The sequence below is a fragment of the Somniosus microcephalus genome, chromosome 8, assembly GCF_052327205.1.
Source record: "Somniosus microcephalus isolate GS21.2 chromosome 8, FLI_Smic_1.0, whole genome shotgun sequence".
Taxonomy (NCBI): domain Eukaryota; kingdom Metazoa; phylum Chordata; class Chondrichthyes; order Squaliformes; family Somniosidae; genus Somniosus; species Somniosus microcephalus.
The window spans coordinates 100,484,516-100,510,857 of NC_140994.1; the positions used below are offsets into that span (position 1 = coordinate 100,484,516).

The window sequence follows — 26,342 nt, forward strand, 5'->3', positions numbered from 1 at the left end:
GGGCTGACGTTTTCAGACCACTGGTGTCCCCTTTAAACTGCGCCCCCCTATTCCGAGAGTGCCTGGGGAACGTTCCAGTGAGCTGTCACTATTAGCGCCAGGCGCAACAGAGGCAGGCACCACCCAATTTCCGGTCCGGGGCGCTAAAAAGGCGTTGCACCATGGAATGACGTCATAATCAGCCTGCGCCCGCGAGCGCGCGCTAAGATTCAGCGCCTGCACAAAATGCATGGTCAATATGGGGCATGGCGCTAGGTGCCTTGCGCCCGCCCGGAAATTGGCTAGCGCCCCACTTCTCGGCCTCTTTAGGTGTTAATCGGTGGCACTAACAACCGAATTTCTCCCCCTATGACTCTATGGCCTAGAAATTCGGTTGGTTAGAGATAGTGGCCTAGAAATTCAGTTAAGGCCCGCCAGCAGGCTAACGCCCAAAAGTTAGCGCTGCGCGCGGAGCCAGATGCGCCCGTCAGATATTCGGCTTTTGCGCCCCAAGTCGGAACCAGGCGCTATTCCAGGGTGTGCCCGCCCCCGCTTGGGGCACTGAAACTGAATTTCTGCGCTGTAGGCCCTGCTGCGCCACCCGCTGCGGAGCGGCAGGCTGCGGTACTGCAGGCCTCCTCCTTCTCTTAAGGGGGAGGTGCCTGCAACGGGGAGATCGCCGCTGGATTGTGCCGGCAAATGAGCCCGGCACCACGGAGAAGTGCCGGGCTCGCGGAAAGCAGCCGGCAATGCCGCGGGGGGGGGGTGGAGGAGGCCGGGGAAGGAGGTGCGGGCAGGCGGCCGCCGAAAAAGCGGCCGGCCGCACCTCCACCTTAAAGTGCCCCAGTAGCGCAGCAGTATGGCCCCGTTTTTCAATCGCTGTTTGCGGCCGCTGCAGAAGAGGCGGCCGCAACTAAATATGGGGTTTGGGCCAGAAGCGGGGCGGAACCGGGGCACTGCGCACACCGATGACGTCATCGGTGTCGGCGCAGCGCTACCAGCTACCGCCGCCATTACCGCAGCGCTGAACATCAGCGCACCCTCTTACACTGGCTCAGAAACCCTATTTGGGCGGTAACTGGGCGCAAAGCCCACTGAATTTCTAGGCCCGTGACACCTCCCATATTGCGTATCCATTTAGCGCTAACGCTAACTCTTAGCGCGCGCCCGCGTGCGCAGGCAGTTAATGAAATCATTTCAGTGTGCAACGCCTTTTTGGCACCCCTGACCGGATATTCGGTGGCGCCCGGAACCTTTCCGCCTGGCGCTATTAGTGACAGTTGGATGGAACGTTCCCAGGCCCTTCTCGGAGTCGGGGGGTGCTATTTAAAGGGGACAGCTCTAGTATAAAAGCTGCAGGCACTTGGCCTGTTCATTCTGTTCATTGCTGGAGAGAGTTGGTGAACTACTGTTGCACACTATTTTTCGGATTTAGCCTTCGAAGACTTGGGACCTGCAGGCCTGTCCGGAGCAGTTGGAGCGCTAGACATTACTGCGTGTTGCCCATCTGGCATAGCAATGGGAGCTGCTTTGGAGGGGAACGTCCTCATGGCCGGACACTTGGAAGGGGCACAGAGACGGCGGGGGAGAGGGCCGGGATTGGCCAGAAGGAGGAGGGGCAATGGAGGTCGGCCAATCCGACGATACGTTGCGAGGGTTTTCAGGCAGCAGGTGTCATACCTTACCATGTCCGAGGAGCAGTGTCTGCGAAGGCTCAGATTCGGTAAGGAGGTTGTGACTGAGCTGTGCCACCTGCTTGCTGAGGATCTGCAGCCGCGTCTACGGTGCAGGACCTCTCTGTCGGTTGCCGTCACAGTGACTGTTGCCCTGAACTTTTACGCAAGCGGATCCTTTCAGTCAGCCACTGGGGACATCGCAAATTTAACACAATTTGCAGTGCATTGTTGCATCCAGCAAGTGACAGCTGCCCTCTATAGAAGGAGGCGTCAATTAATCACCTTCCCTGTGACCCTGGAGAAGCAGGCGGAGCGCGCACAGGGCTTCGCTGCTATTGCGGACTTCCCCATGGTGCAGGGGGCCATAGATTGCACACACGTGGCTTTGCGGGCGCCATTGCAGAAGCCAGAGGAGTTCCGCAACCGAAAGGGGTTCCACTCCCTCAATGTCCAGCTGGTCTGTGACCACCGCCAGATGATAATGGCAGTCAACGCACAATTCCCTGGGAGCAGCCACGATGCGTTCATCTTGCGGCAGACCTCAGTTTCTGACCTTTTTGAGGGCCCGGCTCACCCACGAGGCTGGCTTCTGGGCGACAAGGGCTATGCTCTCTGCCCATGGTTCATGACCCCACTCGTTTGCCCGCCACCCCGGCAGAAGAGCTTTACAACAGCAGCCATCAGGTGACCAGGAACATTGTCGAGCACACTATTGGTGTGCTCAAACAGTGTTTCCGCTGTCTGGACCATTTGGGGGGAGCCCTGCAGTACTCGCCGGAGCAAGTGGGTCGCATCGTCGTCGTCTGCTGCATGCTCCACAACTTGGCCATTCGACGAACCCAGCCAATGCTAGCCGACCCTCAAGGTCCAGCAGAGCAGGCGGACGAGGAGGAGGAAGAGGAAGAGCAGGCGGACGAGGAGGAGGAGGAGGAGCATGCGGACAAGGAGGAGGAGGAGGAGGAGGAAAATGGGAGGGCTCCTGAAAGTGGAAGGGCCGTCCGTCAGAGGCTCATAAGGACTCGGTTCTAGGCCCCTCTGACGGAATGATGGCTGTCATTCGTCCTGCGCACTTCAGATCGTTCAAAGCCTAGGAAGTCCACCATGAGTGTAAATAGTTACGAGTACCATTGTAAATAAAAAAATTCTTTATTGTCAAAAAAGTGCTTCCTTCCAGCATAACAACGTCATGTCAACAGAAACCATAACTAACAAAATAACAGTCAACTCTCTGGCAAAGCCGCAAAACTAAACAAACCATCACAAACAATCACAACAGGTGAGGGCGTCCTTGAATTTGGAGGAAGAAACGTCTCAGCACCTCCCTCTACTGCTGGCCCCTTGATGGAGACCGACTTCTCTTTCACGGTCAGCCACTTCCCTCCCTGCTGCTCCTACGTAATTGAACCCCAGTGGCAGGGTGAAGGCTGGGGGACGCCTGGTGACTGTCTGGAATCGCAGAAGCCCCTGATGGACGGCCTGGACGACCTCTGGGCTTGGAGGGTGCGGAGGCTGGCTGCTTGATCTGGCCATGGCTGGAAGCAGTGTGCACTGCAGGTGGTGGCAGCTGCACTGCAGACGTTCCAGCGGTGGCACGAGCAATGGTCACCTGCCGAGAGAGGACACCTGCACCATGGCCGGACGACACACTGGCTCTCAGAGGGGACCGGTTTGGCTCCACCGCCACAAGCGACTGCTCCACTGATTCCTGGCCTCGTGTGGTACTGGAAGGGCCCGGGGTGATCCTAGCTGATGCAGATAGGGTGGCAGCAGTGAGAGTTCGCGTTGCCTCAATCTGGGTCTGGACGAGGCCAGCAAGTGACTGCGTGGCAGCAGTGAGGACCTGTGTGGCAGGTGCCAGTGCTTCGGAGAAGCCCTGGACAGTTCTCTCCATTGCTTCGGACAAGGCCGGAGCAGTCCGTTCCACTGCCTCGCACAAGCCCTGGACAGACCTTTCCAGGGATTATCCGAAGCTCTGAACAGTCCTTTCCATAGCGGCCTCGAAGCCCTGGACAGTCCTCTCCATTGCTGCCCCAAAGCCCTGGACAGTCCTCTCCATTGCAGCGCCAAAGTCCAGCACATTCTTTGCCAGTGTTTCTATCGACTGAGGCATCCTCCCCACTGCAGCCATAAGCTCAGTGTGCCTGAGCCGGGCCTGGGTGCTCATTTCAGCCAGGCTACGCACCTCCTCTGCACTCTGTGCAGCAGTCATCGCTCCCTGCCTCGCCCTCCGGGGAGCCGGTGCCCAAACTTGCCTACCCCCCTTGCGTTGATGCAGGCCGCTTGTTCCGGCAACTGGCTCCTCATCAGAGCCCCCCCCCTCCCCTCCAGGGAGCTACAATCCCCAGTCTGCAGATGTGTTGGCTCCCCTGCGGCTGGAACGGATGGTGCGGCTTCCTCCTGATCCTCGCCTCCGGAGCCACTGGCACTGGCAGCTTCAGGGCGCAGATCCCGAGTTGGTGATGCAGCATCTGAAAGCAGGGAGGTGGCAGAGTGGCTTTAGCAAAAGGACAGGTTGGCAGCAAGGCATGCCAGATTGCGGCAAGGCTCTGATATGGCTGCACACTGAGAAAGCATGCTGGCGGGGGGACCAAGTGGAAGGAGACAGCTGAAAAAGGTGAGATCCTTACCATCGCTGTCAACAATGGGGTCGGCAGCTGCAGTGGTAACAGGACTACTCAGACGTCCTCCAAGAATCTGATGCACTCTCTCCTCGAGATCCGTCAGAGTGACCACTTGTGGAGGTCCTCCACCGGTTCGAAGCTGGTCCATGCGAATCGTCGCCAGCTTGGACTGCAGGGGAAAGAAGGGGAAGTTCTGTTACATGATTCCCTGAGTGATCATCTCATGCCCCCCATAGTGCAAGAGCCCTTACATGATGCCCTGAGTGATCATCTCATGCCCCCCATGGTGTAAGAGCCCTCACATGATGCCTTGAGAGATCATCTCATGCCCCCCATGGTGCAAGTGCCCTTACATGACGCCTTGAGTCAAATGTGCATGTGTGTGCCCAGAAAGGGCCATGGGTGCTTGCTGACACATGGCCATTGGGGCATCGCGAACCCTGTAGCCATGAAGTCAGGTGCAGATGGAGGGAACCAGAAGTTTGCATAAACACCACTCACCCTAACGACCCGAGTGAGGTCGTTGAATTTCTTCCTGCACTGAACAGGGCTCCTGGTCGCCATGCTGCTGGAGTTGACCCTCTGACAAACATCCCTCCAAGCTCGGCGGTAGTCTTTTTGATTCGGCCTCCTGCCATTGTCAGGATAGAGAACATCTCGACGGTGCTCCACTGCGGCCACCAACTGCTCCAGAGCCTCAGTGCTGAAGCGCTCTGCTCTCTGTCTCACCTTTTCCATCTTGACCAAGTTTTTTGCACCAGAGAATGGCGTGCACCGATTCTGAGGCCTACAGGGCGATGAGTGTGGAAGCTGAGGCTGACTGACCCACCCCTTTAAGAGCTGGCCGGCGCCTGGAAGTCTCGTGGTTATCGGTAATTGAGATCACCTGCGCTGCGCCCGTCCGCGCCGCTATTGGGTAGCGCCGGATGTTTTGCGCCTTAGGAGGCCAGTGCAACGTCTGAATTCGCGCCTCAATCACCTTTGGGGGCGATGCAACCCAATATCGCGCCAGGCGGCAATAAGTTTCATCTGGCTATAAACTTTGCGCAGCGCCAGTTCTAACGCCTCAAGCGGGGCTATACCCAATTTCTAGGCCAATGACTCTATGATTCCCACTCCTTAACGGTATCTAGCTCCCCTTGCTCCAAGTGCTCATGTATGAGTGTGTAGTGAGGGCAGAGTTGGGCTCAGCAGTACAGCCTTCATATAAGGAGTCTGCCAACACTCCCACATGCATAATAGCCACCGTAAGGAAGCACTTGCACACTAGTTGCTCAGTGGGTACAGGCACCACCTGATGTAGTATTAAGCCATATAGACCATGTAGGTTCCAGTCTATGCTTATTCAGCTGACCTCAGCTGAGATGGCCATAATCATGACACAATTGGCCACAGTCCAAGGGATCTGAAGATAGAATCAGAAAATCATAGAATGGTTGATATGCCTATCAATTAGTCCAATAAAAGGCGACGAGTTAAGAACGTAACTGAAGGTTTTTATTGGCTAAATAACAGAGCCCACCCTCGTGGGTGATCCGATCCAACAGGGAGGAATACTAGCCAGTCAGCTACCTTTATACCTGGGCAGGTAATGGGCGGAGTCGGAGGTGGTCAGCCCAGGTATAACAGTGCGACAAGAGGCGACCTCGTGTAGTGATGTGACAGTGAGAACAATATACAGTGATAACTATAACAGTGGTTTACCACATTCACCCCTTGTTTAGATTAGAGTCCGGCGGGGTGAAGTGTATTACCAGCTCTGGTATGTCAGTCTGTCCGGAGGCTTCGTTAGCCTCTCCGATCGTCGCAGCGGCGGTGTTACATTATCCGGTGTTAAAGCTGGTGTCTGCGTAGTCGGCAAAGGCTCGTGGGGTTCTGGCATGCCGTCTACCTCGGCTGGACTCGGGGGGTTGGGAGGGGGGGGTGAGGGTGCGAGGTCTCGTAAGGAGACAGTGTCCTCCCGTCCGTCTGGGTAAGCCACATAGGCGTACTGGGGGTTGGCGTGCAGGAGGTTCACCTTCTCGACCAGGGGGTCCGTTTTATGGGCCCTCACGTGCTTTCGCAGCAAGACGGGTCCCGGAGAGGTCAGCCAGGTTGGTAGGGTGGTTCCCGTAGTCGACTTCCTGGGGAAGACAAACATTCGAGCATGGGGGGTGGTGTTAATGGCAGTGCAAAGTAGTGACCGGATGGAGTGCAGCGCAATCGGGAGGACCTCTTGCCAGCGGGAGGTTGGGAGGCCCTTAGACTTTAAGGCTAAGAGGGTGGCCTTCCATACCGTCGCGTTCTCTCTTTCCACCTGGCCGTTCCCTCGGGGGTTGTAGCTGGTGGTCCTGCTTGCTGCAATACCCCTCTCCAATAGGAACTGACGGAGTTCCTCGCTCATGAAGGAGGCGCCCCGGTCACTATGTATATAGTTCGGGAACCCGAACAAGGCGAAGAGTTTGTTCAGGCATTTAATGACCGTGTTACTGGTCATGTCTGGGCAGGGGAAGGCAAAGGGGAAACGGGAGTACTCATCAACGATGTTGAGGAAGTACACATTACGGTCGGATGACGGTAGGGGCCCCTTGAAGTCGATGCTCAGACGCTCGAAGGGGCGGGTGGCCTTGATCAGGCTTGCTCTGTCCGGCTTATAGAAGTGCGGTTTGCACTCAGCACAGATCTGGCAGTTCCTGGTCATGGTCCTGACCTCCTCGATGGAGTATGGCAGGTTGCGGGCCTTAATGAAATGGTAGAGTCTGGTGACTCCGGGGTGGCAGAGGTCATTGTGGAGGGTCTGAAGTCTATCACTTTGCGCGCTGGCGCATGTAATGCGTGAAAGAGCATCAGGGGGGTCGTTCAGTTTACCGGGCCGGTACAAGATCTCATAATCATAGGTGGAAAGCTCGATTCTCCACCTCAAGATTTTGTCGTTCTTGATCTTGCCCCTCAGCTTGTTATTAAACATGAAGGCAACCGAGCGTTGGTCGGTGAGGAGGGTAAATCGTTTGCCTGCCAAGTAGTGCCTCCAGCGCCGTACTGCCTCCACAATTGCCTGGGCTTCCTTCTCGACCGACGAGTGTCGGGTCTCGGGGCCCTGTAGGGTCCTTGAGAAGAAGGCTACCGGCCTACCCTCCTGGTTAAGGGTAGCGGCTAGGGCGAAGTCGGATGCATCGCTCTCCACTTGGAAGGGGATTGACTCATCCACTGCGTGCATTGTGGCCTTGGCTATGTCTCCCTTAATGAGGGAGAAGGCCGCGCACGCCTCTTCCGTGAGGGGGAAGGATGTGGTTTTCAGGAGGGGTCTGGCTTTGTCCGCATAATTGGGTACCCATTGGGCATAGTAGGCGAAAAGCCCCAGGGTTCTCCTAAGTGCTTTTGGACAGTGGGGGAGGGGTAGCTCCATGAGGGGGCGCATTCTTTCGGGGTCGGGGCCGATGACTCCGTTCTCTACTACACAGCCAAGGATGGCAAGGCGCGCTGTGTTAAACACGCATTTCTCCTTATTGTAGGTGAGGTTCAGCCGTTGGGCCGTACGGAGGAATTTCTCCAGATTCACGTCATGGTCCTGCCGGTTGCGGCCGCAGATGGTGACGTTATCGAGATAGGGGAAAGTGGCCTGTAGTCTGTTCTGGTCAACCATCCGGTCCATCTCCCGTTGGAAAACCGAGACCCCGTTGGTGACACCAAAGGGGACCCTAAGGAATTGGTAGAGGCGGCCATTCGCCTCGAAGGCGGTGTACTGGCTGTCCTCCGGGCTGATGGGGAGTTGGTGGTAGGCCGACTTGAGGTCGATGGTCGAGAATACGCGGTATTGTGCAATCTCATTGACCATGTCCGATATGCGGGGGAGGGGGTATGCGTCCAGCTGGGTGTATCTGTTTATGGTCTGGCTGTAGTCGATAACCAGGCGATTTTTGTCGCCGGTCTTGACTACCACCACCTGGGCACGCCAGGGGCTGCTGCTCCCCTCAATAATGCCCTCTTTCAGGAGTCGCTGCACCTCAGAGCTAATGAAGGCTCTGTCCCCAGCGCTGTACCGCCTGCTCTTAGTAGCGACAGGTTTGCAGTCGGGGGTGAGGTTAGCGAACAGGGAAGGTGGCGGTACCTTGAGGGTGGATAGGCTGCAGGTGTTACGCGGTGGGCGGTTTAACTTTCGCTGGTTGTCGACTGTGAGTGGGGGGAGGGGTCCACCGTATGCTAGGGTTACACTTTGGAGGTGGGATTGGAAGTCCAGCCCTAGTATGACGGCAGCGCACAGCTGGGGGAGTACGAGGAGTTTAAAATTTTTATACTCTGTCCCTTTAACCAACAATGTCACGACACAGTAGCCGCTGATGTCTGTGGCGTGCGACCTCGATGCCATCGAGATGCGGCTGCGCGTTGGCAGGACGGGGAGGGAGTAGTGGCTCACCGTGTCTGGGTGGATGAAGCTCTCCGTGCTTCCGCTGTCGAACAGGCAGGTCGTGGCGTGGCCGTTGACTTTGATGTCCATCATTGAGCTGGCCAGGTGGTGCGGGCGGGCTTGATCCAGGGTCACGGAAGCTAGGGTGTAGATGAGCGCGTCGTTGTCATGACAAGATGGCGGCGAAGATGGCGGCCCCCGTAGTTCACATGAGGCTCTGTTTAAATCGTTTGCCCCGCACAAAGATGGCCGCCCCTGCTGTTCCCATGAGGCTCTGCAGGCTTCGGCTGCCCCGCACAAAGATGGCCGCCCCTGGTTTTCCCATGAGGCTCTGCAGGCTTCGGCTGCCCCGCACAAAGATGGCCGCCCCTGGTTTTCCCATGAGGCTCTGCAGGCTTCGGCTGCCCCGCACAAAGATGGCCGCCCCCAGGGTTCGCATGAGGCACTGCTGGCTTCTGAGGATTTGCTTCTGCAGGCCTTGGAGAAGTGGCCTTTCTTGAGGCAGGTTTTGCAGGTCGAGTTTTTGGCTGGGCAGCGCGACCTCGGATGCTTCTCCTGGCCGCAAAAGAAGCAGCCAGCGGCCCGATCGGGGTTGCCTGATGTCGGGGCCGGTACCGGGGCTAGCGGGCCCGGTCGGATCCGTGATGCAGACGCTGAGGTAGGTCCCGGGGGCAGCGCTGTGAAGGGTGGTGGGGTGGGGGTCGGGCCCGAGTCCCAGGGTCACGAATAGTACCTGGCAAACGCTTCCTGGTCTTGCTGGGTGGCCTCTAGGGTGAGGGCGAGGGCTTCGGCCTTGTCCAGGTCTATGTCCTTAGCTTCAAGCAGTCTTTGCCGTGTGTAGTCGGAACGTAGGCCTCTCACCAAGGCGTCGCGGACATTGTCTTCCATGTTCGCAGTAGCCGTCACCGCTTTAAAGTCACAGTTCCTGCCGAGTTGTCTCAGCGCTCGTGAAAATTCAGCTATCGATTCTCCTGGCTGTTGCTGGCGAGATCTTAAGAGATGCCTAGTGTACATGTAGTTTACCGGGCTCCGGTACTGCTGTTTCAGTAGGTTGATGGCGTCGTCGTACGTAGTCATGTCCTGGATGAGTGTATATACTCTCGGGCTCGCTTGGGCTTTCAGGACTCTTAGTTTGGATCTCTGAGGGACGACGGCTTCCTCCAGGTACGATTCGAAGCAGTCCAGCCAGTGTTTGAAGTCGTTGGCTGAGTTTGGTGCCTGTGGGTTTAGATCCAGGTATGGTGGTTTCAAGGCTTGCAGCCAAGCCGGCTGGTGTGGCCCGTTGTCTGGAGGCTGCCGTTGCTGTGCTGCTGGGTGAGCTCCTTGCTGTTGCTGTTCATTATCAGACATCTTTAAAATTTAGTCAATAAAAGGCGACGAGTTAAGAACGTAACTGAAGGTTTTTATTGGCTAAATAACAGAGCCCACCCTCGTGGGTGATCCGATCCAACAGGGAGGAATACTAGCCAGTCAGCTACCTTTATACCTGGGCAGGTAATGGGCGGAGTCGGAGGTGGTCAGCCCAGGTATAACAGTGCGACAAGAGGCGACCTCGTGTAGTGATGTGACAGTGAGAACAATATACAGTGATAACTATAACAGTGGTTTACCACAATGGTTACAGCACAGAAGGAGGCCATTCGGCCCGTCGAGCCCGTGCCGGCTCTCTCCAAGAGCACTTCAGCTAGTCCCACTCCCCCGCCCTTTCCCCATAGCCCTGCAAATTTTTTCCCCTCAGGTACTTATCCAATTCCCTTTTGAAAGCCACGATTGAGTCTGCCTCCACCACCCTCTCAGGCAGTGCATTCCAGATCATAAACACTCGCTGAGTAAGAAAGTTTTTCCTCATGTCGCCTTTGGTTCTTGTGCTAATCACCTTAAATCAGGGACCTCTGGTTCTCGACCCTTCCGCCAATGCGAACAGTTTCTCTCGATCTACTCTGACCAGACCCCTCATGATTTTGATCACCCCTATCAAATCTCCTCTCAACCTTCTCTGCTCTAAGGAGAACAACCCCAGCTTCTCCAGTCTATCCACGTTACTGAAGTCCCTCATCCCTGGAACCATTCTCACAAATCTTTTCTGCACCCTCTCAGGCCTTCACATCCTTCCTAAAGTGCGGTGCCCAGAATTGGACACAATACTCCAGTTGAGGTTGGACCAGTCTTTTATAAAGATTCATCATAACTTCCTTGCTTTTGTACTCTGTGCCTCTATTTATGAAGCCCAGGATCCTTTATGCTTTTTTAACCGGTTTCTCAACCTGCCCTGCCACCTTCAACGATTTGTGTACATAAACCCCCAGGTCTCCCTGTTGATGCACCCCCTTTAGGATTGTACCCTTTAGTTTATATTGCATCTCCTCATTCTTCCTACCAAAATGTATCACTTTGCACTTTTCTGCGTTAAATTTCATCTGCCACATGCCCACCCATTTCACCAGCCTGTCTGTGCCCTCTTGAAGTCTATCACTCTCCTCCTCACTGTTCACTATACTTCCAAGTTTTGTGTCATCTGCAAATTTTGAAATTGTGCCCTGTACATCCAAGTCTAAGTCATTAATATATATCAAGAAAAGCAATGGTCCTAGTACCTACCCCTGGGGAACACCACTGTGTACCTTCCTCCATTCCGAAAAACAACCGTTCACCACTACTCTGTTTCCTGTCATTTAGCCAATTTCATATCCATGCTACCACTGTCCCTTTTTTTCCATGGGCTTCAACTTTGCTGGCAAGCCTATTATGTGGCATTTTATCAAACGCCTTTTGGAAGTCCATGTACACCACGTCAACCACATTGCCCTCATCAACCCTCTCTGTCTTCAAAAATCTCAATTTAGTTAAACACAATTTGCTTTTAACAAATCCGTGCTGGCTTTCCATAATTAATCCACACTTGCCCAAGTGGCTTTTAATTGTGTCCCAATTATCGTTTCTAAAAGCTTCCTCACTGCCGAGGTTAAACTGACTGACCTATAGTTGCTGGGTTTATCCTTACACCCTTTTTTGAACAAGGGTGTAACATTTGCAATTCTCCACTCCTCTGGCACCACCCCCGTGTTTAAGAAGGACTGGAAGATTATGGCCAGTGCCTCCACAATTTCCACCTTTGCTTCCCTCAGCATCCTAGGATGCATCCCATTCAGTCCTGGTGACTTGTCTGTTTTAAGTACAGCCAGCCTTTCTAGTACCTCCTCTTTATCAATTTTTAGCCCATCCAGTATCTCCTCTACCTCCTCCTTCACTATGGAGGACAAATTCGTTAGCAACCAATTTAGCGCCCGGCGACCCCGAAATTCAGTTTTAGCTCCAAAGAGGGAGGTGGAGCTAATTCAAGAACTCCACTTTCTTCTTAGAGCATTAACCCTGAATATCGGGGTGGTGCGTTCTGCAGCGCTACGCACTGGGCCACGTAGCGCTGCCGCATGGAAGGGCTCTTTCCCTCATTAAAGGGGAGGGCCCAAGCCCACAACTCTGCGGGGCCCTACCTGGACCACCGGGGAGCGGGGTGCCGTGCCAACAGCCCGGCACATAAGAGGAGTGCCGGGCTGCTAGATTGCGGCACGGACCCCGCGTTCAAAGAGGCAACGGGCCACGACAAGTAAGTGGGCCGATTATCTTTTCCCCGCCCACCACCTCCCCTTTAGTTAGCGCCCTGCAAGCCTCCTGCTGCTCCGTTCCCGCCCCCTGAATTGGTCGCTGTCATCGCCCAGCGCAGATTCACGGGGCGCGGGCCAATTTTGCAGGCGGGGTGTAAACGGGGCACTGCGCATGGTGATGATGTCGTCATCGCCTGCGCAGTGGAGCGGGGCAGTACCCGTTACCACCGCTGCTAAACTCGTGCTGAATTTAGCGGGAGTCGTTATCGGTGTGGCGCCCAAGCAAAATGTCGTTTGCACCCCCGGAGGCACTAACGAGAGGCACAAATGCACAAAATTTCTAGCCCTATGACTTTGGCATCATCATCTTCCTTGGTGAAGACAGATGCAAAGTAGTCATTTCATACCTCAGCCGTGCCCTCTGCCTCCATGTGTAGGTCTCCTTTTTGGTCCCTAATCAGCCCCACCCCTCCTCTTACTACCTTTTACTATTTATATCCCAATAGAAGACTTTTGGACTCTTTTTTATGTTAGCTGCCAATCTATTCTCTTTGCCCCTCTTTTTTCCTTTTTCACTTCCCCTCTGAACTTTCTATATTTAGCTTGGTTCTCACTTGTATTCTCAACATGACATCTGTCATATGCCCCCTTTTTCATCTGACTCTCTATCTCTTTCGTTATCCAGGGAGCTCTGACTTTAGTTGCCCTACCTTTCCCCCTCGTGGGAATGTACCTCAACTGTATCCGAACCATCTCCTCTTTAAAGGCAGCCCATTGTTCGATTACAGATTTGCCTGCCAATCTTTGATTTCAGTTTACCTGTGCCAGATCCATTCTCAACTCATTTGCCCAGAACTTGGTGTCGGGGGCTTGCCGCACGTGCAAGCCCCCGATGTGCACTTACCCGGCGCGCCGACATCTGAAACCTGGCCCGCAGTGGATTTCCTGTCAGTGGCCCGGTTCTGATGTCGGTGCGCTGTGCTAACCTGACCCAGCGGCGGAGTTAGTGCGATGTGCCGGCTGGGATCAGGTGAGCACTGTTCAGCCAATCAGGGGAGGGGAAACTTCATTCATAAGTTTGAGAGTAAGAACTGTCAAACTCATGAAAAGTACTGCACCCCAAAACACTACTTAAACTTTAAATAAAAAAATCCCAATCTATATCTATAAAAGACCTCTTCTGTCTGTCTGTCTGTCTGTCCGTTCTCTATACACGCAAAAGTTATAGAGCGTACCTACACGTGTGTTACATCAAAAGAAAGCTTACGATTCCGGACCGGTCATAGGCATATTTATGTTTCGGTGAGACAAAATTTGTGCCCACGGTATCCCCAAAATGTTCAAAATTCCGCTCATTATCCCCTCATTAGCATTGAGTGACTGTGATGTCGAAGAGCTGCTATGATGTCAGAGCAGTTTTTGTGCTGTCATAAAGAAATCAATGCTTTCACTGTGCCCAGCCTACTCAGCTGGGGTGACTCGGGCCGGGCCTCTTCCTCTCTTCTCTCTCTCTCTCCCCGTCTCTCTCTCTCTCCCCCTCAGTCTCTCATTCTCCCTCTCCCTCTCTCTCTCTATCTCCCAGTCTCTCTCTCTCCCCCAGTCTCCCAGTCTCTCTCTCTCCTCCAGACTCTCCCTCCTCCAGTCTCGCTCTCTCTCCCCATCTCCCCAGTCTCTCCCTCTCTCTCTCTCTCCCCATCTCTCTCTCCCCGCTCAGTCGCTCTCTCTCTCTCCCAGTCTCTCTCTCTCTCTCCCAGTCTCTCTCTCTCTCTCCCAGTCTCTCTCTCTCTCTCCCAGTCTCTCTCTCCCAGTCTCTCCCTCCCCCCAGTCTCTCTCTCTCTCTCCCCCCCACTCTCTCCCTCTCCCCCCAGTCTCTCTCTCTCCCCCACTCTCTCCCTCTCCCTCCACTCTCTCCCTCTCCCCCCAAGTCTCTCTCTCTCTTTCTCTCCCCATCTCTCTATCTCCCCAGTCTCTCTCTCTCCCCAGTCTCTCTCCCTTCCCCTGTCTTTCTCTCTCTCTCTCCCCCTCAGTCTCTCTCTCTCTCTATCTATCTCCCCATTCTCTCTCTCTCTCCCCAGTCTCTCTCCTCTCTCTCCCCTCAGTCTCTCTACTCTCTCTCTCCCCCTGTCTCTCTCTCTCTCCCCCAGTCTCTCTCTCTCTCCCCAGTCTCTCTCCCTTCCCCCGTCTTTCTCTCTCTCTCTCTCTCTTTCCCTCAGTCTCTCTCTCTCTCTATCTATCTCCCCATTCTCTCTCTCTCTCCCCAGTCTCTCTCCTCTCTCTCCCCTCAGTCTCTCTACTCTCACTCTCCCCCGTCTCTCTCTCTCTCCCCCAGTCTCTCTCTCTCTCTCCCCCTCAGTCGCTCTCTCTCTCCCCCTCAGTCTCTCTCTCTGTATCTCCCCAGTCTCTCTCTCTCCCCCAGTCCCTCCCTCTCTCTCTCTCCCCGTCTCTCTCTCTCTCCCCCCTCAGTCGCTCTCTCTCTCCATCTCCCCATTCTCTTTCTCTCTCCCCAGTCTCTCTCTTCTCTCTCCCCCGTCTCTCTACTCTCTCTCTCTCTCCCATGTCTCTCTCTCTCTACCCCAGTCTCTCTCTCTCTCCCCCTTAGTCGCTCTCTCTCTCTCCCCCCTCAGTCTCTCGCTCTGTCTCCCCAGTCTCTCTCTCTCCCTCTCTCCCCAGTCTCTCTCTCTCTCTCTCTCTCTATCTTCCCGTCTCTCTCTATCTCTCCCTCTCTCCCCCCAGTCGCTCTACTCTTTCTCTCTCCCCATCTCTCTCTCTCTCCCCCCAGTCTCTCTCTCTCCTTCCCTCTCTGTCTCTGTCTGTCTCTCTCTCCTTCCCTCTCTCTCTCTCTCCTTCCCTCTCTCTCTCTCTCTCCTTCCCTCTCTCTCTCTCTCTCTCCCCTTCCCTCTCTCTGTCTCTCTGTCCTTCCCTCTCTCTCTCTCTGTCTCTCTCTCCTTCCCTCTCTCTGTCTCTCTCTCCTTCCCTCTCTCTCGCTTTCTCTCCTTCCCTCTCTCTCTCTCTCTCTCTCTCTCTCCTTCCCTCTCTCTCTCTCTCCTTCCCTTTCTCTCCTTCCCTCTCTCTCTCGTCTCCCCCCAGTCTTTCTCTCTCTCTTGCATCACGGGGGGCGTTTCATTCCATGTGTGGGCGGGCCTAATACTGCAGCCTCCCGAAACGTCGCGGCCATTTTTAAAATACCGACAGCGACAGCACCAGCACAACAAACCCCCACAGTGCGGCTCCGGCACAGTATCCCGCTCCCGGCCCGCCGGAGCGGGAGGTGAGTTGGGGTCACTCGGGCCGGGCCTCACAACCGCTCGGCCCGAGACACAGAGCGGGGGAGCAGCAGCGGCCAGCCGTAAACCGTGCGACCCTGTAAACTGCCATTTTACAAAAAAGCCTTGGCAACGCCGGGCCCCCCCCAGCTAGTCTATATATATAAAAGACCTCTTCTGTCTGTCTGTCTGTCTGTCTGTCTGTCCGTTCTCTATACACGCAAAAGTTATAGAGCGTACCTACACGTGTGTTACATCAAAAGAAAGCTTACGATTCCGGAGCGGTCATAAGTGTATTTACGTTTCGGTGAGACAAAATTTGTGCCGTCGGTATCCAAGAAACGTTCAAAATTCCGCTCATTATCCGCTCATTAGCATTGAGTGACTATGATGTCGAAGAGCTGCTATGATGTCAGAGCAGTTTTTGTGCTGTCATAAAGAAATCAATGCTTTCACTGTGCCCAGCCTACTCAGCTGGGGTGACTCGGTCCGGGCCTCTTCCTCTCTTCTCTATTTCTTCTCTCTCCGTCTCTCTCTCTCCTCCAGTCTCTCCCTCCTCCAGTCTCTCTCTCTCTCTCCCCCCAATCGCTCTCTCGCTCCCCGTCTCTCTATCTCTCTCTTTCTGTCTCCCAGTCTCTCTATCTCTCTCTCTCCCAAGTCTCTCTCTCCCTTCCCCTGTTTCTCTCTCTCTCTCTCTCCCCCAGTCTCTCTCTCTCTCGCTCTCCCCCGTCTCTCTCCCCAGTCTCTCTCTCTCCCCCAGTCTCTCTCTCTCTCTCTCTCTCTCCCCAGTCTCTCTCCTCTCTCTCCCCCAGTCTCTCTCTCTCTATCCCCCCAGTCTCTCTCTCTCTCTCTCCCCCCAATCTCTCTACTCTCTCTATCTCTCCCATCTCTCTCTCTCTCCCCCAGTCACTCTCTCTCTCCCAGTCTCTCAATCTCCCCCCCAGTCTCTCTCTCTCCCCCCTCAGTCTCTCTCTCTCTATCTCCCCATTCTCTCTCTCTCTCTCCCCGTCTCCCTCTCTCCCCCTCAGTCGTACTCTCTCTCCCCCCAGTTTCTCTCTCTCTCTCCCAGTCTCTCTCCCCCCAGTCTCTCTCACTCCCCCCAGTCTCTCTCTCTCCCCCCCAGTCTCTCTCTCTCCCCCCAGTCTCTCTCTCTCCCCCCAGTCTCTCTCTCTCCCCCCAGTCTCTCTCCCCCCAGTCTCTCTCTCTCTCCTCCAACCTTTCTCTCCCCAGTCTCTCTCTCCCCCCAGTCTCTCTCTCTGTCCCCTCCAGTCTATCTCTCCCCCAGTCTCTCTCTCTCTCTCTCCCCAGTCTCTCTCCTCTCTCTCCCCGTCTCTCTCTCTCTCTCCCCCCCAGTCTCTCTCTCTCTCTCCCCCAGTCTCTCTCTCTCTCTCCCCAGTCTCTCTCCTCTCTCTCCCCCATCTCTCTACTCTCTCTCTCTCTCTCCCGTCACTCTCTCTCTCCCCCAGTCTCTCTCTCTCTCCCAGTCTCTCTCTCTCCCCTCCAGTCTCTCTCTCTCCCCCCTCAGTCTCTCTCTCTCTATCTCCCCATTCTCTCTCTCTCTCTCCCCGTCTCTCTCTCTCCCCCCTCAGTCGCACTCTCTCGCCCCCCAGTTTCTCTCTCTCTCCCAGTCTCTCTCCCCCCCAGTCTCTCTCTCTCCCCCCAGTCTCTCTCTCTCCCCCCCAGTCTCTCTCTCTCCCCCCAGTCTCTCTCTCTCCCCCCAGTCTCTCTCTCTGCCCCCCGTCTCTCTCTCTCCCCCCAGTCTCTCTCTCTCCCCCCAGTCTCTCTCTCCCCCCCAGTCTCTCTCTCTCTCCTCCAGTCTCTCTCTCCCCAGTCTCTCTCTCCCCCCAGTCTCTCTCTCTCCCCCCAGTCTCTCTCTCTCTCCTCCAGTCTCTCTCTCCCCAGTCTCTCTCTCCCCCCAGCCTCTCTCTCTCCCCAACACTCTCCCTCTCCCCCCAGTCTCTCTCTCTCTCTCTCCCCCACTCTCTCCCTCTCCCTCCACTCTCTCCCTCTCCCCCCAAGTCTCTTTCTCTCCCCATCTCTCTCTCTGTCCCCTCAGTCTCTCTCTCTCTCCCCCCCCACCCCCCGGTCTCTCTCTCTCCCCCCAGTCTCTCTCTCGCTCTCTCTCTCTATCTCCCCAGTCTCTCTCTCTCTCCCCAGCCTATCTCTCCCTTCGCCCATCTCTCTCTCTCTCCCCCAATCTCTCTCTCTCTCTCCCCGTCTCTCTCCCCCAGTCTCTTCCCCCCCAGTCGCTCTCTCTCTTCCCCACCAGTCGCTCTCTTTCACCCCCCAGTCGCTCTCTCTCTTCCCCCCAGTCGCTCTCTCTCTTCCCCCCAGTCGCTCTCTCTCTTCCCCCCCAGTCGCTCTCTCTCATCCCCCCCAGTCGCTCTCTCTCTTCCCCCCCAGTCGCTCTCTCTTTTCCCCCCAGTCCCTCTCTCTCTTCCCCCCCAGTCGCTCTCTCTCTTCCCCCCCAGTCGCTCTCTCTCTTCCCCCCCAGTCGCTCTCTCTCTTCCCCCCCAGTCGCTCTCTCTCTTCCCCCCAGTCGCTCTGTCGCTTCCCCCCCCAGTCGCTCTCTCTCTTCCCCCCAGTCGCTCTCTCTCTTCCCCCCCAGTCGCTCTCTCTCTTCCCCCCCAGTCGCTCTCACTCTTGCCCCCCAGTCGCTCTCTATCTTCCCCCCAGTCGCTCTCTCTCTTCCCCCCCAGTCGCTCTCTCTCTTCCCCCCCAGTCGCTCTTTCTCTTCCCCCCCAGTCGCTCTCTCTTCCCCCCAGTCGCTCTCTCTCTTCCCCGCCAGTCGCTCTCTCTCTTCCCCCCCAGTCGCTCTCTCTCTTCCCCCCCAGTCGCTCTCTCTCTTCCCCCCAGTCGCTCTCTCTCTTCCCCCCCAGTTGCTCTCTCTCTTCCCCCCCAGTCGCTCTCTCTCTTCCCCCCCAGTCGCTCTCTCTCTTCCCCCCCAGTCGCTCTCTCTCTTCCCCCCCAGTCGCTCTCTCTCTTCCCCCCCAGTCGCTCTCTCTCTTCCCCCCCAGTCGCTCTCTCTCTTTCCCCCCAGTCGCTCTCTCTCTTCCCCCTCAGTCGCTCTCTCTCTCCCCCCCAGTCGCTCTCTCTCTTCCCCCAGTCGCTCTCTCTCTTCCCCCCCAGTCGCTCTCTCTCTTCCCCCCCAGTCGCTCTCTCTCTTCCCCCCCAGTCGTTCTCTCTCTTCCCCCCCAGTCGCTCTCTTTCTTCCCCCCCAGTCGCTCTCTCTCTTCCCCCCCAGTCGCTCTCTCTCTTCCCCCCCAGTCGGTCTCTCTCTTCCCTCCCAGTCGCTCTCTCTCTTCCCCCCCAGTCGCTCTCTCTCTTCCCCCCCAGTCGCTCTCTCTCTTCCCCCCCAGTCGCTCTCTCTCTTCCCCCCAGTCGCTCTCTCTCTTCCCCCCCAGTCGCTCTCTCTCTTCTCCCCCAGTCGCTCTCTCTCTTCCCCCCAGTCGCTCTCTCTCTTCCCCCCCAGTCGCTCTCTCTCTTCCCCCCCAGTCGCTCTCTCTCTTCCCCCCAGTCGCTCTCTCTCTTCCCCCCAGTCGCTCTCTCTCTTCTCCCCCAGTCGCTCTCTCTCTTCCCCCCAGTCGCTCTCTCTCTTCCCCCCCAGTCGCTCTCTCTCTTCCCCCCAGTCGCTCTCTCTCTTCCCCCAGTCGCTCTCTCTCTTCCCCCCCATTCGCTCTCTCTCTTCCCCCCCAGTCGCTCTCTCTCTTCCCCCCCAGTCGCTCTCTCTCTTCCCCCCCAGTCGCTCTCTCTCTTCCCCCCCAGTCGCTCTCTCTCTTCCACCCCAGTCGCTCTCTCTCTTCCCCCCAGTCACTGTCTCTCTTCCCCCCCAGTCGCTCTCTCTCTTCCCCCCAGTCGCTCTCTCTCTTCCCCCCCAGTCGCTCTCTCTCTTCCCCCCCAGTCGCTCTCTCTCTTCCCCCCCAGTCGCTCTCTCTCTTCCCCCCCAAGTCGCTCCCTCTGTTCCCACCCAGTTGCTCTCTCTCTTTCCCCAGTCGCTCTCTCTCTTCCCCCCCAGTCGCTCTCTCTCTTCCCCCCCAGTCGCTCTCTCTCTTCCCCCCCAGTCGCTCTCTCTCTTCCCCCCCAGTCGCTCTCTCTCTTCCCCCCCAGTCACTCTCTCTCTTCCCCCCCAGTCGCTCTCTCTCTTCCCCCCCGTCGCGCTCTCTCTTCCCCCCCCAGTCGCTCTTCATCTCTCTTCCCCCCCCAGTCGCTCTCGCTCTCTCTTCCGCCCCCACCCCCCCAGTCGCTCTCTCTCTCTCTTCCAACAACAACATGCCCTCGAAAAAGCCTTGGCACCGCCGGGCACTCCAGCTAGTTAAGTATAAATAAGTTTTCAAAAATAATTTAAACAATAATTTTTTTTTTTGAAAAAAATAAATTTTTAATAAAAAGGGTCTAAAACTAAACTTACCTTATTGTAGATTCTTTAAAATAATAAACCTGTGCAATAAAAAATTTCTAAATTGCACTAAAACACCACTTACGTGTATAAATAAATACTTACGTGTGCTTTTTACAAGCGTAAAGACTGGAGGCCTTTACACATGCGCAAATCCCCCAAAACAGAGGAAATCCAAGATGCACGTGCCGACCCCTACAGCGCACGCACTAGCCTCTTGGGTTAGAGGAGAGGAAATGCCGGTTTTCAGCGCATGCGCTGTGCATGCTGAAAACCGGCATTTCCTCTGGCCAGACGCGTGAGTACCCCTTCCGTACTCACGCATTTGGGGAGGAATTACTGCCCCATTGTAATTGGCCTTCCTCCAATTAAGTATTTTTACTCTAGATTGTTCCCTGTCCTTTTCCATAGCTAATCTAAACCTTATGGTACTATGATCACTGTTCCCTAAATGTTGCCCTACTGACATTTGCTCCACTTGACCCATCTCATTCCCCAGAACCAGGTCCAGCAATGCCTCCTTCCTCATTGGGCCAGAAACATACTGATCAATAAAGTTCTCTTGAACACACCAGAAATTCTCTCCCCCGTCTCTGCCCTTTACATTATTACTAACTCAGTCTATATTAGGATATTTGAAGTCCCCCATTATCACTACTCTATAGTTAGAGTCATTGGGGGAAAAATTCAGTATCGCCCCATTTGGGGCGCGATTATTGGCCATGCGCAATTTGGGGCGCTAATTATCGCCTCTGACTGCAAGCTTGGCTTTTATCGCCCCTGGAGTTGATTGGAGCGCTAAATCAGGCACTACACACCTGTCTTAAGGCACAAAGGCTGAGGAGCGAGGTGCTACCTCAGAGCGCTGGCAAAGCTCATGTGATGTCAGTCAGCAATGGAACACAGACACACTGGTGCCAGCCAATTCTTAAAGGGGAGGCTCAATCTTGCTCTCCAGCCATACTCTGCTCATTGGAGTCTTGAATCTCGGCCTGGACAGACCTGTGGCTAAATCTTGCAGCCAAGGACTATGGAGAGAGCCAGGGAGCGAGCACAGCACTTCAGCGAGCGGGCCTTGGAGGCTCTGGTAGGCGCGGTGGAGCGCAGAAGATCTATACCCACATGAATCTAAATGGATGTGGGAGACTGATGCAATTTTAACTCAATTGGCCAATTGATTTCCAACGTGTGGGAAGCCTTTGCAAATGGGTTTCTCATGACTGAAAGTCCCCTCCGATGACGTCATCATTGCTGCTGCATTTAAGATCCACAGCAAGCCTTGCTTCTTCTGCAGGTTCCCAAGCTTTCTCCATTTGGTATCAGAGGGACCTGCTGGGAAGATGACAAGCAGGAGGGCAAGAGCAGCTCCTCGCTTTGACGAGGCGGCACTGCAGGCATTAGTCGATGGGGCTAGGGCCAACAGGGAGGTCCTGTTCCCTTCATCAGGGAGGAAGAGGCCTCCCACTCAGACCAAGGCTGTGTGGATGCAGGTGGCTGAGGAGGTCAACTCCTTGGGAGTCACCCGCAGAACTTGGATACAGTGCAGGAAAAGATTTCATGATCTTCAGCGCACTGGAAAAGTGAGTATGAATTTCCCATCACCCTCAATCTGATCCCCATTGCCTTTCCTCACCAGCACTCAGCTTTAGCAATCTCTTCCTCCACATCCCACTTGACACTGACATCCATGCACCCTTACCCATTCCCTCTCTCTCTATGCTCACATTCACAGAACTTCCACCATGCAGCCCTCACACTCCTTATCACTCTGATGCTTTGAACACAACTGACAACACACAGGGAGGGCCCTTGGTCTTGCAACCTCACTCCATCTTTGTCTTGTTAGATTCGAATTTTCAGAGCAAAACCAGACGGAGAGACGGAACTGCTGACAAAGTTAAAGTTTATTAGAAAACGGCCGGGAGGCCTTGTGCACAAGGGAGAGGAGGGAGCCTCCTCAGACTTGCACCTAGCTCTCTAAGGAAATACAGCATACAAGCATTTTATATACCTTTCAATAAGCAACACCCACTGGTTACAAAAGTGGGCATACGCATACAGACAACGTCACTACAGTTACTCTCGTATTGGTTGGGTGATTAGTCATTCAATGTTGGGAGCCACCCTGAAGTGTTCTTTGACATTAAACATAACACATAGTTCTTAGACATCTAGCTTCTGTGAGCAAGGTCGTACTAGGCTCCATCTAATCTCTGTGAGCGAGGTCGTACCAGGCTTATCTTTCCCTCCCCATGCTGCTATACCTAACCAATACTTCATTAATTTTTATGAAGTTCAGTTTCCCTTATCTCTCAGAAAGCCAGCTGCATCAAACACTGCTTCTGTAACACTGATAACAACATTCCGAGATGTTTTGGGTTCAGTAAAGACGGAGACAAAGAGTCTAGCAAATATGCTGCGGTCTGCTATTTCTACAGTACTTAGTTAAAAAGGGTTAATATGATGGTCAAGTATCCCATCATGCTTTGCAGCTACCTAAATCCTACATGTACGTTTTTAATACATATATTTCTTAATAAATGAAGCTAATCATCCTTTAAGTATGATTTCTAGTACTACAGCCCTCCCTACAGCTTTGGTTAATGTATTTAAAGACTAGAGGATTCAGGCTTTGATTCACAGGCCTATTTTTGCAATCCAACAGTCCCCCCTTCCAACTCCCTGAAACGGAACCTTGAGGTGGGTTGGAAAGTGTGCACACCTACGAGCAGCTGGTATAGCATGCTGGGAAACCAAGAGCGTGAATGATTGAGGTTTCTTCCGGTTACTGGACCTACTTTGTTAAACACCTCCCCCCTTAGACCTCTGGTTATTCCAAGAAGGCCACCCATTTGTTGCATAGGGCCTGGTGTGAATCCTGTCAAGGTGGCCATCCGTCGAGGCACCGGGTATGCATCAGATGAGTATGGTTAATATTTAAATTTAAACTAAAGTGTTTCCTGATTCATTATACTACCACCTCATCCTTCATACGCTTGATCTCTCCAGCAAATGACCGAAGTCGTCCGAAACGCGTGTAGGAGGAGCAGTGCATGCACTAACTGTCTTAACCACTTGTTTCGCAAAGTGTTTCGTTTGAGCCCATTTACATTTCTTACATGCCATACATAGCAAAATCAAGACCAGTATTAACTGCACCACGACTAGTATGTGTGAAATCAGTCTGATCCATGGGTGTACCGGTGTTCTGATTCTGCCCCGCTTGGGGTATCCTCTGTTTCTTCTATCTTTCCTGATGTTACCCCGCCTGGGGTTTCCTCTACGTTGCTTCGGATCTTCTCTTTCGGTGTGCTCAATTAATTTATTATTCATAGGCATGAGTACCCAATTGGCTTATGGATCAAAGTATGCTAACTACCAGAGCGTGTGAAATAATACAAATCTAAGGGTGTGCTGATATGTGCTAAGCCCAATATCTCACCAGTGTGAGTTGTCCTCTGTGCTGTCAATTTCAATATCCATTCTCGAGTTGTCTTACCCCAAAACATAAAAATGCTTTGGGGGGGGGGGGGTGGAATTCAATCACATCATGAGATCACTGAAACCATCAAACAAAAGGGGAATGTCGTATCTGAGTATCCGAATTGTGCCACACAATTGTGCAGCTCTTACTTAAAACCGTGTTGGTTGATCACCTCATACTGGATTCATACTGGTTTTTCCCACGCTCTGTTACCTACAAAACACAATTATTACAGTCACAGTTAAATTCAGACTTACAATCATTTCAAGTGACATTACAGTTTAACATCTAATAAACAAATCATGGACTTAAAAGATTCTCCAGATCTCTCTTTTACTCTTATCCGTCTTGTGGATAATTCTTACTAAATATGATTTCTCCTTAGCCCTCGATTATCCCAATCCAGATTCTTCGACCTCTAACAGGTACCAGTGTCTTTAACTCTATTCCCGATGTCTTGGGTAGTGGCCAGGCTATCAAATTCAGTTTTCTTAAAAGTTCATAAAAGAGCAAGCCAGGACAGGAGGAGGGCCACCCTCAATAGCCCACCTGACCCCCTGGGAGGAGGCCATCCTGGAAATATGGGCATTGAGGATGATTCGCGCATGGGGGACGGACAGACGGGTGCATCACAGCAAGCTGGTGACAGAAAAGTTTCCCATCTCTCTCTTTGACATTGCATGAGTCGCTGATAATAATTGTGAAGTTGTAACAGATGCACTTATGAGCATCTGCAAAAAGCTATGTGCATGTAGCCTTTGCATCACATCTCTGAATCTTTCCTTTACTCCCCCACAGGACCATAACAAGCATCCGTCCCCCCTAGCCAGGAAGAAGAGGCTGAGCAGCCAGACTCCTCAGAGGAAGCTGCAACCTCTGAGGGCGCAGCGTCAGCAGAATTCAGCACACCCAGCACCAGCGCAGACACTCACACCTTGGTGGGACCTTCGGGACATAGTGTTGTCACCTGGTGTATCACAGCTCACAAGTGAACATCAGCAGATTGTGGAGGCGGACAGCAGTGGAGAGTCCTAGTCGGAGGGCACTGGACTCTGCCAGCTCAGCTCAGCAGCATGTTGACCCTCTGCCTCTGGGTCTATCCATAAGATGAGAGGTGATGGAACTCCAGGCACAGATGCAGGTGTGGGAGACTACAGTCTCCCGCGTAAAGAAATAGGCAACACAGCGAGCTACAAGAAATAGGTCTTTACTCCAACTCTCACAATACAGTACTGAATTCGTAAAGCCCGCGAACCTGTGATGACTCACGGATTGGTCACCTGCTGGAACCTGATTGGTTTTCCTTCTCTCAGCAGCAGGCAAGTCTGAACATGCCTTATTCCTCTCAGCTTGCAACTGTCTTGCGGGGGGAGGGGAATACAGCAGTTAAAAGGGGATTATACAGGTTTATCTACATACACACAGTGTTTCCCCAATGTGGTAACGCCACACAGGAACCTCTGGCAGGTTTTGTCTCTAGGGTCGCTGCGAGTGTGGAGCGAATGGAGGAGTCCATAGCGAACATGAGCAGAGCCTTTGTGGAGTCATTGGCGTATGAACGCATCACCACGGAAAGGATGGCTACCTCCGTGGAAAGGCTGGCTACCTCCATGGTAAGGCTGGCTACCGTAGAGGAGTGGATGGCTATGGTAGAGGAGAGGAAGGCTATGGTCATGGAGGAGCTTAGTCGCCAGGGTATGGAAAACATGGTCATTGTTCAGAATAGAATGACATCTCTTGAGGAGCGATGGGCATCTATTGAACAGAGAAACCAGACCTTCATGGAAGTCCTTCTGAGTAGGACTGCCATTGCAGATACGGGTCCCCGTGGCCCCCCTGATGTGCAGCAAGGTGCTGTCCAGCCACTTCTAGGCGCTGAGTGGGACCTGACCCATGAGAGGGAGGTTGGTGGCAGACCTCAAGGAAGTGGGAGTTCCTCTCCAAGCGCTCACACTTCCATGCCACTGCAGAGCCCTCGGTCAGAGCCCGACTGGACTCCACACCCAAGTGAGATAGACGTCTCAACCCCTGCACAGCCGCAGGAGCAGCAGACTGTTGACAAGCCCTCACAGGCTCGCAACCCCAGAGGACTCCCGCCAAAGGTGTCGAGACAGGAGCAGCAGGAAAGTGAGCAAGGGGCCTCCACATCTGCTGAAGCCACAGGAGAAGCACTACGTAGGAGCACGCGTAAGAGGAAGATAAAGCAGAAGTAGTCACAAGGGTAGTCACTTGGGTGGAATTTTGTGTTTAGTGTAAAAATGCCATCACGTCGTAATTGTGCATAAAAATTCTGATGGCAAATGTTGCAGTTGTAGCGTCTGTCATTTCGCTATTGGGACTTCTATATTGAGGCCTTAGGAATACTTGCAACTGTCAGTGTGGTGGTCAGAGTGCTAGGAATCCTCTGGTTCTTGGATATTGTCAATGCTCTGGTAAGAAGCTGCGAGGCAAAAGTGTTTGATTGACCAGGCTAAGCAAATCTGGCTAGGATGAGTGCGTTCCTTGCATCCTGGGCAGCAATGTTCTCGCGTAACGCTGCCGCTGGTTGATGGGCCTCTGCAGGATGTTTGTTTTCGCCCTCCTCCTCCTCATCTGAGGAGGATATGTGAGGAGCCACTTGGTCCTCAGGAATCTGCAAGCCACGACGCTGTGCCATGTTGTGAAGTGCACAGCAAACCACGACGATTCAGGAGACCCTGGCTGCTGAGTACTGTAGGGCTCCACCTGATCTATCCAGGCATCTGAAGCGCATCTTCAGCAAACCGATGGTTTTTGCGATAATGGATCTAGTGGAAATGTGGCTGGAGTTGTAGCGCTCCTGATATACCTATCAATTCGTCCAATAAAAAGCGACGAGTTAGGAACGTAACTAAAGGTTTTTATTGACTAAATAACAGAGCCCACCCTCGTGGGTGATCGGGTCCAACAAGGAGGAAT

At 53.9% G+C, this 26,342-nt stretch overlaps 1 protein-coding gene across 1 annotated transcript in view; it reads left to right on the top strand.

Annotated features, from left to right (window-relative positions):
* LOC147113724 (hexokinase HKDC1-like) overlaps positions 1-26,342 on the top strand; it is a 357,159-nt gene that overhangs the window by 223,984 nt on the left and 106,833 nt on the right. The window lies entirely within an intron of this gene.